Source organism: Cricetulus griseus, chromosome 2 (assembly GCF_003668045.3).
Source record: "Cricetulus griseus strain 17A/GY chromosome 2, alternate assembly CriGri-PICRH-1.0, whole genome shotgun sequence".
Lineage (NCBI taxonomy): Eukaryota > Metazoa > Chordata > Mammalia > Rodentia > Cricetidae > Cricetulus > Cricetulus griseus.
The window spans coordinates 72636296-72653221 of NC_048595.1; the positions used below are offsets into that span (position 1 = coordinate 72636296).

General features: G+C 37.6%; 1 protein-coding gene across 3 annotated transcripts in view; it reads right to left on the reverse strand.

Moving 5' to 3' along the window:
• Kdm4c (lysine demethylase 4C) overlaps positions 1-16926 on the reverse strand; it is a 171734-nt gene that overhangs the window by 82756 nt on the left and 72052 nt on the right. The window contains exon 1 of one of the 3 annotated variants that reach the window (XM_027400229.1): positions 10201-10219. The exons of the other annotated variants lie outside the window; for them this stretch is intronic. The gene's annotated coding sequence lies outside the window, so the exon portion shown is untranslated. Of the gene's footprint in view, positions 1-10200; positions 10220-16926 lie in introns of those variants that run through there. 3 annotated transcript variants of the gene reach the window in all.

Genomic DNA, 16926 nt, shown 5'->3' on the forward strand with positions numbered 1-16926 from the left:
TATATATGCATCTGTATGCGCACACACACACACACACATATACATATATACACATACAACAAAGATGAACAAGCAAATAAACACATGCACTCATATATATGTGGGCACATACATACACAGAAACCATATACACACATAAACATACACTCAAACCCACACTATTTTTTAATAATTAAAATAAACAGGCGGCTGGTCAGCCTTTTTAAGGGATGGGTTTCTTAGTTCAGTGTCTCCGCTCTGGTAAGCATGCATTAAAGCTTGTCTGCAGAAGGATCCGAGTGTCCTGCGTGTATTTCTTGCCGGCCGAGAAAATACAGCGTGCGCAGGACACTTAGCAAAAATAAACTATCTTCCATGCAAGTCACTGGAATCCCCATACACTGCAGCTTTCTCCTCATAGAAACTCTAATGTCAGAATGTCTTCCTGATTAGTCCAAAGCTGTGCAAAAAATTCTACTCTAAAATTGATTAAATTTGTTCTTTGAACAAATCAAACAGTATAATTAATGTATATGTGTAATATATACATTAATATGTTATGAAATCCAATTAAAAAAAAACCCAGACTAAGAGTTCCAAAACAATTTTCAAGGGCATGGCCATAAAGACATACTTTCTCCAACTAGCCCCACTTCTTGAATTCAATTGTACCCAACAGCATTCATCAGCTAGGGCCCAAATTCTCAAAGGCATTGAAGATCAAAACCAAAATTCTATTAAACATTGTATGTAACTTTATAAGAGCATTAACTATATAGAGAGAATAACTATATAGAGAGAATCTGCTATCTAGGCTTATAAAACATAGCTAACTATAAGATGTAGCTCATTGTTTCTATACAGTATCTTAAGAAAGTATCTTACTGCCAGGAAAAGAACAAAATCCAAAGTATTGTTCCTACTGAAAGCTTGTAAAAAATATCAATATATATAGGGGGAAAAAGTAGGGGAATATTTAAACCCATTTAGTCACAGGCACAAGCACAACAGGGCCTCTGTGATAGCTAGCCTTAAATTATTTTGCCTACCAAATCAACAAGAAATCGCTACAGTTTCAGGAGAAAATGAAACTCATTCTCTTCACATGTCTTTTACTCTAAATCCTGGAGTTTAAATTTATTTTAAAATATATTTAAGGGTTGGTGAGATGGTCTAGTTCACAACCTGCCTATCACACAAGCACAAGGACCTGAATTCAGATCTTCAAAACCTGCTAAAATGCCAGACAGAGCCCTGTAGTTGGCTGACTAGCTAGTCTAGTCAATGGTTTAGGTTCAGACTGAATAGAGATCCTGTGTCTAAAAGTAAGTTGGACACCAACAAGAAAAGAAGGCATCCAACATCAAACTCTAGGAACATAAACAGAGGGGCACAAGTATTTTACACACACACACACACACACACACACACACACACACACACACACACACACACACACACAGAGAGAGAGAGAGAGAGAGAGAGAGAGAGGAGAGAGGAGGAGGGAGGGAGGGAGGGAGGGGGGAGGAGGGAGGGAGGGAGGGAGAGACAGAGAGAGAATAAATATAAATGTTTCAAAACCCTAACTTTATTTCATTTGTTGGTCCTGAAATACTTTTTTGTGTCAAAACCAAGTATCTTGTTCTGAGTTCATATTGTAAAGATCTCAGAAAGAAATTTCACCTATATCTGAAACTTTTATACAATTGAGAAACTGATTAAAATTACAATTGTGGAGAGGTAATAATGTTGCAGGTTTAGAACTTAATGGTTAGCTTCCTAAATAGTCATTCCTTGAACCCCATAATATCTAGCCTAACATCTTCTGGAATGCACTAATAATTTAACAAAACACTAGTTTCTACAAATCAAAAGATTTCATCACTTTGCTGTAACCCACTGTGCTGGTCAGGTTTTATCGGGCTGAGACAAACCAGAGTCACCTGGGAAGATAAGACTACCAACTGAGAAACTGCCTTTATCAAATCGTCCTTGGAGCATGTGTACAGGGCATTTTCTTTGTTAGTGATTGATGTGGGAGGGCCCAATGATAAGTGGTGTCACCTCTGGGCAGGCGGTCCAAGGTTGTATAAGAAAGTAAATAAGTCATAGTGAGCAAGCCACTAAGACATGTTCCTCCCTACTCTCTTCTGTTCCTATCCAAAATGGTAGTTACCTGGAAGTGTAAATTGAAATAAACATTACTTCCACAAAGGTGCTTTTTATCAGTGTTTTATTACAGGAACAGAGAAGCTAAAAAAGATATCCTCTTATTTATGTTTCCACCAATGCATATTAAAGGTGCCTGATGGGGCTGGAGAGATGGCTCAGAGGGTAAGAGCACTGGCTGCTCTTCCAGAGGTTCTGAGTTCAATTCTCAGCAACCACATGGTGGCACACAACTATGTATAATGGGATGTAATGCCCTCTTCTGGCATAAGTATACATAATAAATAAATATTTAAAAAATAAAAGTACCTTGATTGATGATTTTTCTTTGTTCTGTTACTGTAATAACCTCAACAAACAGTTACCATATGAAAACATGGAATTTGAGATAACTTAAATATAAATGTTTCCAGGCCATTGCCACCCATATTTAATTTCATAATAAACTCTGTCTTATAAATTTTGAGAGTTGTGTTTTGTCAAATACTGGGTATAGCTTGGAGTTATAGCTCTTTCCCTGTTTCTGCCTGACTAGCTTATATGTTTAAATGTATGAAATAGGTAAGATAGTACACACACACACACACACACACACACACACACACACACACACACACACACGATTAACCTCTTCCTGTGTTATTTTTATAAACTATATCTGTGCAGTGCTATCCCATTATAACTCCATGACAAAGAATATATAACTTGCGACTTGCAACTTTGAGTACTCCAAGACACCTACAATGTTATCCAATACAACATCATAAAATTACTTAAAATAATAATACACCATTTTGTAAGGCGTTTGCTGTTGCTGTTTTTGCAATGTGAACTATGTAATTGGCAATAATGCATTGTAATACTAAAATCACATATGCCGGGTCCTGGACATAGTGGTGTATCCCTTTAATACCAGCAAAGACAGGTGGGTCTCTGAGTTCCAGGATACTCAGAGCTATCAGCTCTAAACTGCTATTTCAGGCACAATATCTTTGCTCTGCAATCATGGAATCCAACCCACTGGAAGCATAAACCCAAATAAACTTTTTTTCTATAAGAATAATGTACATCAAAAAAATTCTTTTACTGTTAATAAATTTAAGAAATTTTTAGTAAAATCCAGAGCAACTTAGAAATAAATCATTGAAACTATCGTTGATATTCTTCAGAAAAATTCACCTAAAATACACAAATTGCATTAGTTACTTCTCTATTGCTGTTATAAAATACCATGGCCATGGCAACTGGGGGGGGTAATTTTATTTTGGCTTAAAATAAACTTTTAAGTACTGGGATAAGCTATAAACCTAGTGCAATGGAAACTCTCAGAAATCTATGAAGGAGAACCTAGTTAAGATTCCTAGCAATGAGAGATACAGAGCCTGAAACTGTCATCTCATGTAACTAGGCAAGACTTCCAGTAGACGGATTGGGACACCCCCCCCAACCCAGTGACAAAACTCTGACCTTCAATTTGCCCTGCCTACAAGATATGATAAATGAGACAAAGGTAATGCAGAAATTATGAAAGTGGACAACTAATGACAGGTCCAGCTTGAGATCCATACTATGAGAGGAAGCCCACCCCAGACACAGCTGAGGGAGGGGCGCGGAGCAAGGATGCAGAGGCAGAGGCTAGAAAGCCCAAAGATAGAACCAAACATGACTGATTAAAAAAGTAAAAGTCAATGAAAATGAAGTGATAGACTTTGATGATTCCCCCATGGAAGACCTCACCCTTCCTAATGATACTCTGCCATACTCATAGATGTATCTAGCCCAATTGTCATCCGAGAGGCTTCATCCAGCAACTGATAGAACGAGATGCAGAGACCCAGAGTCAAATATTATTTGGACCTCAGGGAATTCTGTGGAAGAAGGGGAGGAAAAATTATGGGAACCAGAGGGGCCAAGGACACCACAAGAAAATCTACAGAATCAATTAACCCAGGCTTATAGACTGAACCACCAACCAGAGAACTTCATGGGACTGAGCTAGGCAGTCTGCACAAATGTTACAGTTATATAGCTTGGTCTTCTTGTGGGACACCAAACAGAGGGTTCAGGGGCTGTCTCTGACTCTGTTGCCTGCTTTTGGGATCTTTTCCTCATACTGGATTGCTTTGCCCAATCTTAATAGGAGAGGAGATGCCTAGTATTAGGGCAACTTGATTTGCCACAGCTGGCAGATACACATGAGAGGAATGCACTTTCATGAAAACAAAGGAGGAGTAGATGGGGGAGAGGGGATGAGAGGGACTGGGGGAAGAGGAGACAAGGAAGGGAAACTGACCAGGATGGGGGTCAGTTATTATTAGAAGAGTTCAGAAGGTTAATGTCAATAACTGCAGGGAGAGCATGGCAGCAATCATGAACAGCAAGCATGTCCACTGGCAAGCAGGAAGCATAGAATACCCTGGAAGCAGGTGAAACTTTTTTTTTTTTACTCTCAGTCCACTTTGTGCAACATGTTACCTCCAGAAAGACTACATCACCTAGCCTTCCCAAATCTGCGCCACCAACTGGGAAACAGGTGTCCAAATATCTGAGACTACAGAGATATTCTCAGTTAAAACCACCACAGTCACCTTCAAGTAACTGCTTTGGGAAGGCCCTGGGGATGCAACCTCTGGTTACATTCGTGTTTATTAACTTCTAACACACAAGCCTTTCTTCTGTTGTGTCCTGCCTCTTCAATTTTTTCCTTTGTTTCCTTTACTCCCTCAAAACCCTCCCTTATACCCCCTCCCTACATTCATTCAAATATGGCCTCTTCTTTCATTGTTATTGTTTGTGTATGTACATACACATGTATATTCCTAAATAAAGCCCATTCAGTTTGTATACTGTTAGTTGTATGTACATTTTCAGGGCTGGCCGTTTGTGGGCTCTTCCCTGGAGAAGGACATCTCTTCCAATACCAGATTTCCTCAATTGTGTGCTTGTGTGTGTGTGTGTGTGTGTGTGTGTGTGTGTGTGTGTGTGTGTATGTAGGATTAAGAACTCATGGGCTTTCTCCCATCCAGTCTGGGAAGTTCATTGGTGCAGTCCTTGTTCAGCTCACATTGAGGTGGCCATACTGGCGAGACTTCATGGATGTAGCTTCAGACATCACAAGGAGATGCAAACTCAGAGAAAACTCCCTGATTTTCTGCCTTTTACAAGCTTTCCCCTCAATTTAATCCTCTCACTTCACATGGCTTTCTTTATGGGAGCTACTGCTACAAGTGGTACACAGACATACATACAAGCATAACACTAATACAATTTAAAAAAAAATCAGTTCTTGTAAAAGTTAATCATGATTGTCAATGTACCTGACAATCATCAACTTGGAACCACCATGGCAAAGTCACTTTGTTGTATTTAGCATTACCATGGAAACACACCTCTGGGTGAATTTTTCAGAGTTCAACTCTCTGCTTTGTGAAAATGTGACCTGCGACCAAATGCTCCTTTAGCCATGCTTTCTCCACTTCAATGAGCCAAAAATAAGCCCTTCTTTCTTTAAGTTGCTTTCAGCAGGTATTCTGTTTCAAAAATGAGAAATTTGTGTAAGTAGAAAATTGGTACCCATGTGGGGGCATTGAGGTGATCATAGGCCTTTGTTACCACTGCTCTGGGAAAGAATGTGGAAGAGATTAGAACTGTGGATTGATAAACTTTAGAATATTATCAATCAAATATAATGGGCGGTTATTGTGGAAATTTGGAAGGCCAGAACACTAACACAAATTCAAACAATGGCAGCTCAACTCATGAGATTTCAAGAGGATTACATTAATCTATCAAGAACTTCACTACAACAGAAAAGTTCCTGGATTGTTGGGTCCATGTCCTGAGGAGCTTGAATGAAACTTGAATTTAGGAATAATAGACTAATTTCAGACAGTATACCATTCAGACCATTGATACTCTGATATAGATCTACAACAAGACACGAGAAAAAATAAGAGCTTGAACAGGAAGATTTGAAAATGTTCCATTTTGAATGAGTTTAAAGTTCTAGATCAGAAAGGTGAGTAGGGGCTAACTAAAGAAAACAGGCCCACTTCTTAAGGGCACATTCTGCCTTCTCAGGGATCCTAGATCAATCACTACCAGTAAGTTCAGGTAGTAGATAACAACTGCATGGAATTCTAGTTTCTGAGGATCTAACACCTTATCTCTGGCCTCCTGGGATACCTGAATGCTTGGTAGCAACATTCTTTAAAAAATGAAAAAACCAAGCTGGGCAGTGATGGCACAGATATTTAATCCTAGCACTCAGGAAGCAGAGGAAGGTGGATATCCATCAGCTCCCAGTCAGCCTGGTCTATAGAGCAAGTTCCAGGACAGCCAAGGCTACAAAGAGAAGCCATTTCTAGGAAGGAAGGAAGGAAGGAAGGAAGGAAGGAAGGAAGGAAGGAAGGAAGGAAGGAAGGAAGGAAGGAAGGAAGGAAGGAAGGGAAAGAAAGGTTGGGAATACATGAAAAATTGTTAAAAAGTGATCAGAACTACCAATGAGAAACTCTGCACTGTGCAACGGAATAATAGTAAAGGTTTTCTGAGGATAAGACCTCACTCAAGTAGGCTTCCATCTTGTGAAAATACAAGTTACTTAATAATAGAGTGCCTAGACTGAAAATGAGAATGAAGGAGTTCCTGCTCCAAAACAATCTGCTGATGCAACTGTGTGCCAAAGAAGACTATAGTACAAGATGGCAGAAGAACCTGGCATCATTGTTTTTGTGGTATTGAACTTACAGGCCTGAAAAACACCAGGTGTGAGGGTTATGATTATGAAGGTCAGTCACAAAAAGACATTAAGCCATAACAATATTTAGCTGGGTCAGATTTCCTCCCAGCAAGGAGGGCATGCCTGAGCATGAGGGGATTTAAAAAAACAAGCCTCTATTGCAATAGTGTCTCCAGGATATTAGCAATGCCTAGACCATAGAAATCTTAGAAAGCTACAGTCACAGATCAGAGCCCACCATAGAGGATGTGTGTGGTGATGGCCAAACCTCTGAGGCAGAGCTGCTCAAGATTACTACAACCCAGATGATTACATCACATGCCCCATGTGGTGGACTTGGAACTATGGGCTTTGCTGTTTGTTCTGCCAGATTTTTATCTTACTTTAGATGATCTTTCCTAGTTATCTTCTCATTCCCCTCTTTTCAAATGAGAACGGTATAATGGAAATACCTAATAGAGTTTTTGATCTTATGAGGTTATTACAAGACTGCCTTGCATAACAGAAGAGATGTTAGGGCTGTGGATTTTTTTTACAGCATCAAGACTATGCAGATTTTTAGAAATGGATTAAGCACATTTTGCAAGGGGTCAAATGATAAACTTGAAACTCACTTAGGGGGTGGGGGTCAGGCTGACAAAGAATGAAGTTTTGATGGTAATTGTCAACTTTAATACATTTAGAATCACCATATCACTTAGTGTGTCAGTTCTTGTTCAATAATTCTGGAAATGAAGTCAAGAAATGTAAATTCTAAACTAGTTTTTTACTTGGTTCTGATATAGAAAGCCATTCACCTACACTTCTAGAGACTGCAGAAGAGCCCCTACTAGTGGCAGAACAAAATATCCCCACTAAAGTAGACTATCATTAACTTTTTTTCTGATAAAGTGAACTAGATTGAATTTTTCTAACATAATTTGCAGGATTTTTGTACAAAGGAAAAAAAAATTCCTGAAAATTGAATACAGGAACTACTACTTCTAGGTGTTATCAAGTTTGCTTCATTATACAAAATGCCTGAGCTGAATTGCCAAAAGAAAAGCAGATGATCAATAGGTTGAAGCCTGCATTTACAGAAAATAAATACATGAGCACATCAATAGTAGTATCTGCAGTCAAAAGAAACAAATGAAAAACTCGACATTAGCAATTCACAGACGAGAAACACTATGAAAGAAAACTATATAGTCATCTTCTCTGAATTGATACATTTCTTCACCAAAAATAAAAAAAAAAGAGAGTGAAGCTGGTAAGACACAAGAAGCAATCCAAGTTATAAGGCTCATCCCCAAGGTTACAAAAGCAGTAAATAATTGTTGGGGAGAAAAAAATGTTCCTACTGCCCCAGACACTGGCATGTTATACAAAAATCTCTAAGGATAAAGCTGTCAAGAGTTGTGTGTCCCTGATGATGGGATAAGTTTGGTGATGCAACTGCCTTTGAGTAGCACATAGTCCTGTAGATAAACTGAAGAAAATCACTGGTTCACTAAGCTGGCTTTGGGTGAAATCATTTCTATGGTCTGTCTTGGTACCAGGTAGGATAGCTCCTACATATAGCCTGAGCACTGAAGAGGTAAATGCCTAGTAGTAACCTCAGGTCTGACATCACAAATCAGAGAATAAGGACAAAGTTCCCATAGATACATGACCAGACAATTCCTTTATGTAGAGTTCTGTCAAAAATCTTAAGGAAAAATAATTGGTGTGATAGAATTCTCAACATTAATCTTTTTGAAGCTTGGAGAGCAAACCCTTATTAATCAAATCTTACCACTCGGGAGTAAGAGATCTTCTGTAGCTCAATCCTGGCTATTATCACTGGCATTTTATAAGAACGACCAATGTTCATTCTAATTCTCAAAGAATTAAATTACATTATGTGAAAGTAATGTCTTCAGCAGCATATTACAATAGAAACAGAATGAAGTACTTATGATAGGTGAATGCAATGAGCAGGCCCAGGTATGGGAGACCCAATGTATCTTCATAAGCTACTGAGAAAGGGAAACTGAGGCAGTGGGGAGCGAGCCAACGAGAGAGAATGTACTTGCTTTGAAGGAGCTATTGTAATGCCAGTTTTTGTGTCTTGTTATTCTGTGAGTATTTTAATCTAATACACATTTAATTTTTTAATAATATTATATACTAGTTTCTAACAACATAGACTAGAAAAAGAAAACTTTAAACATAACATTTTGTCAGAAGCATCAGAGATAAAAAACATTTTGAGAGTCACCAGGGAAGACAAAGGCAGACAGCATTAATTTCCCAAGAGATAAAATTAAAAAATAGATTTCTGGTAACAAAATTACAATCAAATATGTCAAAAGTTTTGGATCCATAGACCTGTCAAATATATAAAGAGTTTTGGATTCACAGATCTGCCAAATGTCACACCGGGCGGTGGTGGTGCATGCCTTTAGTCCCAGCACTCGGGGGGGGGGGGGGGGACAGAGGCAGAGGCAAGCAGAGCTCTGTAAGTTCGAGACCAGCGGTCTATAAGAGCTAGTTCCAGGACAGCTCCAAAGCCACAGAGAAACACTGTGAAACCCCCCCCCAAAAAGCTAACCACACAAACCACAAAACCTGCATATGATCCCAACACCCATGGTGAAAAGAATGAACCTATTCACAAAAGTTATCCTGATATCTACACACAATGCTTACATGCACAAACACACAGATATAAAGACATATATATGCATCTGTATGCGCACACACACACACACACATATACATATATACACATACAACAAAGATGAACAAGCAAATAAACACATGCACTCATATATATGTGGGCACATACATACACAGAAACCATATACACACATAAACATACACTCAAACCCACACTATTTTTTAATAATTAAAATAAAATTCTGCTTTGTAACTATGTTTAGAAAGAATATTTATCCTTTTTTAATTCTGAATTGTATACTGGTTTTTGCCAATGTATACTAAATGTTTATTAACTATTTATATTTAAGAATCTGTATTAGATTCTGTAAATTACATCAGTGACTATGGTGATTAAATATTAAAATACCTCATTATTTTTGTTTTCAAACTGATGGTTCCATGGTAGTATGGATCACACAGTGGCTCACTATGAATATAGTCTTCTTAGTCCTTTAGAACTACTGGGCTCCCCTCACAACTCTTTTCCTAATCTGAGACCGTCTTTGAGGATATTATTGGTATTACTTTGTTATACTGAAGAGATGATTCTCGGTTATGTAAGAAATATTTATACTATCATTTATATTTCCTGTAGATTTTATTAAATGAAAATTTCATTTGCTACTTACCAAATGTTTGCATCATCAAACTGAACTGTTATCTTTTGTGAATTGGCTATATTTTATTTACAGATCTCTCCCAATCTGTTCAAGGCTTTGATCCTTAGATGTGGAGCACTGTGTGAAAACAGCATATACAGATATAGACAATAAAATAAAACAATGTATTGTTGGGGAGAGCTACAAAGTAAGAAATGGCAGTGCATGCACTCCTGTCACAAGTTCCACTTTCCCACAGGTCATGAAGCTTCTGAATAGTTTTGAAGGGCTTCGGTAGAAGGACTAACTGGAAATTTATGCCCCATTTGTTAGTGGCAAAGTTTCAACGTGACTAAATATAATATGTCACCAATTTTAAAGTGAGGTGTTGTTTTGGCAGCACTCAATTCTCCTGAGGCTATTTTTTTTTTTTTTTTGGCTAGGTTTAAATGCTGACATTGTCTTTGAACTCAGTGAATTGCATTTTCCATTTATCTTCGTAAGTGTATCAGTTACTGAATATGAACTTCACAGGCTACAACTGCACAACACAAAATATTCAATACTTTTAAGAAATATAGACCTGGGATCTATTGATGTAGCTTAATAGTAGACCTCGTATCTCTCAGCTAGCATGCCCGAGGTTATGGGTTTGAGCCCAAACACAGGGAAAGAGGGAATGTAGTAAAGGAGCGACCTGTTCAAGGAACAAATGCAAAGCAGTCTACATTTTCTTTCCTTTACCTATAGTAATAGCTGGTAAATATTATTAGGTTAATGCTTTATGACACAATGAAAAAAGCAATGGCACACACCTGTAAAATCCAGTTACTCAGAGGCCTGAAGCAGGAGGACAGCTTGAACCCAAAAGTTCTAGATTGTAGTGAATATTGCCAATTGGCTGCCCATGTATGTTCAGTATCAGCATGTGTGCTGGCTACTCTAGAGTCAGCTTGACACACAAACTAGAGTTATCTGAAAGGAAGGAACCTCAATTGAGAAGATGCCTCCATAAGATCCAGTGGTAATGTATTTTCTTAATTGGTGATTGATGGTAGAGGGCCCAGACTACTATGTCTGGTTCTATCCCTGGGCTGGGGGTCCTGGATTCTATAAGAAAACAGCCAGACCAAGCCAGTAAGCAGCATCCATCCATGGCCTCTACATAAGCTCCTGCCTCTGGATTCCATCCCTACATGAGTTCCTGCCCTTGCTGCTATTGATGACGAACTATTATGCAGAACTGTAAGCACCTCTCAGCAAGTTACTCTGATCATGGTGGTTCATCACAGCAACAGTAACACTAAGCATGGTTATCATACCAGAAGCAGAAAATCACCAAGATGCCTAAGGAGATTTGAACTGTCACAGCTAGCAAGGAAATGGAACAAATAAAAATAAAGCCTAGAAAATCACTTAGAAAATTATCTTGTGGACTTTGAACAAAGACTGCCCCAAACTGAGTACTTCATTGGAAGACAGATTCTTAATTTTTTTTGTTTCATTAAAAAAAAAGACTGAAATGTAAAATAAAATTAATCCATACCCTAGCACTAATATCCTAGATAATTTCTTATACAAAATCAATTGCCGGTTAAAAGAAAATTAACTCCAAAATTTTCTACCATCTCTTTCCAAACTTACTCAAAGGCTGAGGATTCAAATGTCAGCAAACTTTTAAATTAGTAAACTAATGATTCTGAATATTGTCAGAAAATATTTTCAGCTCTGTAATTCAATTTTCAATTCTGGCTGATTATATATATGACATATAAAATTACTTCAAATAAAATCAACTCAAAGTGTCACCCAGTGCTGTACCCTCTTCTCCTAAGACAACAGCACCATTAATGAGTCATAGAAAGTCTCTCACTCTACACACTGTAATAAGCACTCAGTTTCATCCCCATAACAATCAGTAATAGCTGTTTAAGGAAATAAGAATGCTTATCGCTGCCACATCACCAAAGTAAAATACCTTCACAAATGTCTTTGAACACTGAAGCACAAATCTAAGCCAAAACATTATTTAACAGCTAACTGGGTTTTTTTAAGTAAAACTAATAAATGCAGTGGCATAATGATGATGATGATGATGATGATGATGATGATGATGATGATGATGATGATAATAATAAACAACCTATATAACAAATCCAGCCTATACATTTCATTTTAAAACATGAAAGAAAACTACATGTAGAAAAACTACATTTCATATTACCACATGAAAGAGGGAAAACAAAACCTTCAAACTAGCTCTTTCATGTAGCCTAGACAAGATGGAGGCCTGTGAGTACCACTGCAGCTACACAGAAATAAGCATGGGCTCCATTTTCTCACTAAAATTAAATGCAGGTATTTCAAATATGCAGAGATTTTGGCTTCAATTGCTACCCTATCTTTTATATGTTTTTAAATGCTTACCAGGGTGATAATATCTTTATTATTCCAGAATACCTTGATGTTCAAAGCAATGAAGATTTCTAAAATAAGTCAGCAGTATATTCTATCTACTAACATTAACGCTTTGCACATGACAGTTATTAAAAGCCCTTCAGGGAGTCTCCCTAAAGACAAAGAAAATGTATTGATCCTTGTAGTGATGTCACATGAAAGAGAAAAGTTGAACTCTTAGTGTCCTTTACTCAAAAATGGCCCTGATTTATTCTGAAGAGGTTTTGGTCTTTATGTTAGGATAAAAGAGCAGTCTAAGTTAAGAGAGTCTAATTAGACCTAGTAGCCCTGAACAAAGGCCATTCTCATTATAAACTGCACAGGCAATATGGTAAGGACAAGGAGTGAGGACCTTGTCCTCATCCATCTTTTACTGGAATCTTAAGAGGCAGAAAACTGTTTTCTTACCCTACTAACTACCATATTTTTTCCCCAAGATGTGCAGCGGGAGAGGGTGCCACTTTCAACACCTCACTGCTTCTTTTGTTTGTTTGTTTTGTTTTTTGGGTTTGTTTTTTGTTTTGTTTTGTTTTGTTTTTTGAGACAGGGTTTCTCTGTGTAGCTTTGGAGCCTATCCTAGCACTCACTCTGGAGACCAGGCTGGCCTCGAACTGACAGAGATCCACCTGCCTCTGCCTCCCGTGTGCTGGGATTAAAGGTGTGCACCACCAACACCCAGCCACCTCACTGCTTCTAATGAAAGGTCTTAGACATGCTCACAACAGCTCACACACACATACATTGTTCTCAGTTGGGGGCATTCATAAACACAAAAGAAAAATGAGGAACATCATATACCAACGCATTCCAAACCACAAGAATACAGGGAGCTAAGCATGTCTTTCTTAGACGGCAGACAATTCTGAACAGGTTGAGAACACAGTATATAAGCCTACTGTGTACATAGTTATAAATGATCTCAAAGCAAATTATTAGCTTAGTTTCACTTTTGTGAAAGTTTGATATGTAAGAGCAAGATCTGAACAGCATTTCTCAGGAAAACCATTCCTGAATAAGCAGCCCAGCATCTCTTTCAGAGCCAACTCTAAGCTCTCCCCAATCAAAGACGGCTTATGTGGCAGGAAATGTCTCAAGGGAACTAAGTATATTTTATAAAAATCATATGTTAGATAAGTAAAACCATGACAAACATATAAACACCTTCTCAGACAGCATAACACGGTCAAATACAAGGTCCTATTGCTCTGGAGCACCTTGTTATACATGTCTAGAGAAAAGAGCTAAATGGTCCTGATAGAAGGAATTAACAAGAATGTCAAGTATGTGTAGAGTGCTAGAGTCCTCATAGAAACAAGGATGATCAGACTAAGCTGCTGTGAGATATGAAGTTGGAGAGAAATGGAAGTTTTAATGAGTAGTGTGAAAAAAAAAAAGTCCTAGAAAGATTCAGAGACAAGCTCTGAATAGATTTCAAATACAAAAATTTAGTTGAAGATATCAAACTCCAAAAACTTGTTGCAATTTGGAAGAGATGCTGAGTTTGATACTAATCATAATATGGGACTTTTAGTCAATCAAAGCCAGCTCTTAAGAATAACCTTTCTTGACCACTACATATCAACAGGTCATGAATCATTTCAGCTGAAACCTATAACCCTCACTCCAGTCCCATTACAGAGGTATCATCAGAAACCAATATACCACCAGAAGGTAAGCGTCAAGAGACAAAGGAAGCAGTGCTAGAACCTGAGAAGTGCCAAATATTCTCACCTCTGATTTGCAGACCAGCACCAACATGAAGCAAGGACATGGAGTTTTCTTTTTCAAACAGCCACCTAAAAGTAGTAACAGTTTTCTCTGCCAAACAAACCTGATAGCTAATAATCAATCTCCTAACAGAGAAAATGGTTAGGTGTTCTAATCAGTTTGTTTTCATTGAAAATAGCCTTTGTAACAATTATGAGACATCAAATTAGAAACTTAGAATAATGTTCAATTATTTCATAGCATATGGATGAATAATTTACATATATGTCTATATTATGAAGAAGATGCAGATAGAGTACACATGCTATGCTACACTCATCAATTAATGCTGTATTTCCACCAGAGACTTTATCAGGAACTTTTACACTCCTTGCCTAGCTGTGAAATAGCAGAAGTCTGTTTACAATAATAAAAATCTTTGTTCATCAACACTTGCAAAACATGAATTCTACCATTTAGAATGAATTCAAAAAAGCAAACAACAAAAGACTAATTTGAGTGTCCACAAAGCTAAAAGTCTGTTTACTGCAATCCATAACTAACCCATACATTGTATCAATCATAAGCAATACAAATAAAAATTTTTCCCAGTTCACAATATTCAAATTGTTAAAAGCTATATACATATAAAATACTGTAAATGTATATGGTTATCTACCTTGGATATCAAAAAGAGAGATCAAAAGCAACCAGTCTAAAAGAAAATCACATCACACTTTAGTATAAAAAAATGACTGACTATGAACAGAAATGGTAATACTAGCAGTGCATAGGCTACTGAAGCATTCAAAATTGTTTACTAAAGGTTAAGTCCCTGTTTTTTAAGCAGAAAACACCAGTTACTTATACTTAAATAGAATCTCAATTATCAGTCTGACTGAACTCTTGGTCATAGGCAGATGGTTAGGCTCTCAGCTCCCGAAATCCCTTAAAGGTGTTCTCATCCAAATCCCTAAAATCCATAAATGTACTATCTTATATGAAGAAATGGAGACTTAAAAGTTGTTAGTTCTGATATAATGATATGGACAGGTTTGAGAAAGGTCTGTAGAAAAAAGCCTAATCAGTGCCTATCAGGCAACAAGAAAAATGACCTTTTTCTTATAACTCCATGGAAGTAAATTTAGCTAGCAACCTGTGTTGTTCTGAATGAGCCCCTTGGGCTCATATATTTCAATGTTCACCCCATTTGGTAGAAGCATTTAGGAATAATTAAGATGTGTGTCACTGGGGATGGGCTTTGAGGTTTCAAAAGCCTCCTCTATTTCCAGTTAGCTCTCATTCTCTCCCCCTGCCCTCTCTTTCCACTCCCTTTATTTCTCTCATATGAGCTCTCAAATACTACTCGACTCATGCCTGCCACGATGGCCATAGACTCCATAGACTCCTACTCTGAAACTATAAGCAAGTGAGTCCCCAATTAAATGATTTTTTTTTATAAGTTGCCTTGGCCACCATGTCTCTTTTGTTCTTTGTTATTTTTTCTTTTCAATTTTGAGCTAATAATTACAACATTCCTCTCTTTCATCTCCTACCTCCAAACCCTCCTATACACTCCTCCCAACTCTCCTTCAAATTCATGGCTTCATTTTTCATTAATTATTATGGCACGAATGTATCTGTATATATGTGTATGTGTGTTTGTTCTGAAATATAACCTAAGTCTGTATAATGTTTTCAAGACTGACCAAATCTTCCCTAGGGAATGATGCCTCTCTCTATGGCAGCTTCTCTTTGTTGCCTATAGTTGTGTAGGATTAAGGTCTCATAGACTTTACCCCCTCCATTTTATCATGTCCATTTGTGTTGTCCTTGCCCGGTTCACACTTGGGCAGTCATGTTGGTGAGACTATGGGGTAGGGTTAGCTTCTGACATATTAGAAGACACATCTCACTTCATAGCAATAGAAAGAGAAGGTGGGGAAATCCTGCATATTTTGACAATTGTCAGAAACAAAAGTAGCCTGTGAAGCAACTTGATTTTTGGCTTGTTGAGATCAAAGCTGAGCCTCTAACCTACAAAACTGGAAGAAGATGAAGAGATAATATTTTAGGCATTAACCACCTGGTACTTTGATAAAGCAGCAATAAAAAACTTATGTACTCTCAGAGCAGCATCACCTGTACTGTACCATAGAAAGAGAAAGGTGAGGGAAATGCCTACATAGGACATGTGGAACATGTCTAGTTAAATAAATGCCCAAAACTAAGTAAAGAAGTTATAAAATGAGTTAGTGTTCACATACATGTCTTCTCCCCTTACAGCAAATCTTTAAAGGAAAAGGGGGTCTTTCTAATTTTGTTGAAAAACAAATTATTTTCCAGAAATACATGTATCATATCAAAAGTAGAAAGGTTGGACCTCCTACTTCAGCTAGCTGAGATTCTAAGGGATTCTAAGGTGGCTCAATATCCACAAAACCTCACAGGTTGCAGTCTACTCCTATTACAAAAATGTGGAAAAATGATCTCATTTCTTATGGCTAACAAAAATAATGTCTTACTTTGATCAATATCACTAACTAGATCTGAAATTTAAAATAAACAAATACTGAACCATTTTTCAGATGA